Here is a 2503-nt window from a genome sequence, read left to right as displayed (position 1 = left end):
GTCTAACCTCCGTCCCCGTCCCTTGTCTCTGTCTCTGTGTCTAACCTCCGTCCCCATCCTCTGTCTCTGCGTTTAACCTCCGTCCCTTGTCTCTGTGTCTAACCTCCGTCCCGTACTCTGTCTCTGTGTCTGTCTAACCTCCGTCCCCGTCCCTTGTCTCTGTCTCTGTGTCTAACCCCCGTCCCCCACACATATACAGTCTTTAAAACACTGTCTGTCTCCTCCAGACCTCTGAGGTTGAAATAAAGGTTGCTATGGACGGACGCCGTCTTGCTCTTCAGTCTGTGAGCACTGAGAAGTAAGCTGTCTCACATTATTCATATCATATTGCACTGTGTAGTATTTTATGAGTACTCACCGAAACTTTCTCAGTTTTAGAATTAAATCTGAAACGTTCGTGGGGAACATTTTGGTAAGAAAACATCCTCGCTTTTACTTTTTTATCCACTCTGTGTCTGTCCACATTTATCCGTCAATCAAACTGTTAAGTGTACCTCTGCTATCCTGGTGAACTCCCGGTCGTCATGGAGTCTTATCTGTGTGTGTGTGTGTGTGTGTTTGTGTGTGTGTGTGTGTTTTGTTTCTGTGCAGGCGGGACTTGCTAACATGTTTACAGATATCCCATCATACATTAAAAGTAAGTAATTTTACACAGAAGTGTCAGAAACAATTAAACTTAACTCAAAGGATATTATACACGTGTGTGTGTGTGTGTGTGTGTGTGTGTGTGTGTGTGTAAAAAAGTTTGACAAAGGAGTCCTGATTCCTCTCCCTGAAAGACTGGACATATCTCAGACAAAGATCAACTATTATCCTGTGAGTGTTTCTATAAAACTGTAATACTTCATTATACTACATACTACACTGTTATACTGCACTGTGTCATTACTGTACTGCAGCGTGCTTCCTTCCCTATGAGTGGTATGTTCCAGCATCGTTCTGACCTATATGTAACTCTCTGGTGGCGGCGCCCTCTGATAATACGTTACTACGGCTAATGACAACAGGAGCAATCAGCTACCTAGCAAGGCAGCTAACACATAATGACTCTCCACCTTATATTGACTGTTGCATGCTGGGATTGCGTGACCTCAACTCCACAAGCTCCATGCAATAGTGTTGTGAATACGTAGCAGGACATAGCAGGTCATGGCAGGGCATTACAGGACGTAGCAGGACATAGCAGGTCATAACAGGACGTAGCAGGACATAGCAGTTCATAACAAGACATAGCAGGACATAGCAGGTCATAACAGGGTCATAACAGGATATAGCAGGACATAGCAGGACATAGCAGGACATAGCAGGGCATAACAAGATATAGCAGGACATAGCAGGACATAACAGGACATAGCAGGGAATAACAGGACATAGGACATAGCTGGGCATATCAGGATGTAGCAGGACATAGCAGGTCATAACAGGACATAGCAGGACATAACAGGACATAGCAGGTCATATCAGGACGTAGCAGGACACAGCAGGTCATATCAGGACGTAGCAGGACATAGCAGGTCATATCAGGACGTAGCAGGACATAACAGGACATAGCAGGTCATAACAGGACGTAGCAGGACATACTAGTTCATAACAGGACATAGCAGGACATAACAGGATGTAGCAGGACATAGCAGGTCATAACAGGACATACCAGGGCATTACAGGACGTAGCAGGACATAACAGGTCATAACAGGACGTAGCAGGACATAGCAGTTCATAACAAGACATAGCAGGACATAGCAGGTCATAACAGGGTTATAAAAAGATGTAGCAAGGCATAGCAGAGCATTACACGAAATAGCAGGACATAACAGGACGTGGCAGGACATAGCAGGGCATTACAGGACCTAGCAGGACATAGCAGGGCATAACAGGACATAGCAGGGCATAACAGGACGTAGCAGGACATAGCAGGACATAGCAGGACATAGCAGGGCATAACAGGACGTAGCAGGACATAGCAGGACACAGCAGGACATGACAGGATATAGCAGGACATAGCAGGACATAGCAGGGCATAACAAGATATAGCAGGACATAGCAGGACATAACAGGACATAGCAGGGAATAACAGGACATAGGACATAGCAGGGCATATCAGGACGTAGCAGCACATAGCAGGTCATAAAAGGACATAGCAGGACATAACAGGACAAAGCAGGTCATATCAGGACGTAGCAGGACATAACAGGTCATATCAGGACGTAGCAGGACATAGCAGGTCATATCAGGACGTAGCAGGACATAACAGGACATAGCAGGTCATAACAGGACGTAGCAGGACATAATAGTTCATAACAGGACATAGCAGGACATAGCAGGACATAGCAGGACATAACAGGATGTAGCAGGACATAGCAGGTCATAACAGGACATAACAGGACGTAGCAAGACATAGCAGTTCCTAACAAGACATAGCAGGAAATAGCAGGTCATAACAGGGTTATAAAAAGATGTAGCAAGGCATAGCAGAGCATTACAGGAAATAGCAGGACATAGCAG

General features: G+C 45.4%; 1 protein-coding gene across 1 annotated transcript in view; it reads right to left on the bottom strand.

Moving 5' to 3' along the window:
• Positions 1–2503, bottom strand: part of LOC117950776 (macrophage mannose receptor 1-like) — a 13847-nt gene that overhangs the window by 6384 nt on the left and 4960 nt on the right. The gene's annotated exons all lie outside the window — the stretch shown is intronic.

This window comes from Etheostoma cragini, chromosome 9 (genome assembly GCF_013103735.1).
Source record: "Etheostoma cragini isolate CJK2018 chromosome 9, CSU_Ecrag_1.0, whole genome shotgun sequence".
Taxonomy (NCBI): Eukaryota; Metazoa; Chordata; class Actinopteri; order Perciformes; family Percidae; genus Etheostoma; species Etheostoma cragini.
This window is presented reverse-complemented; position numbering and strand designations above follow the sequence as displayed.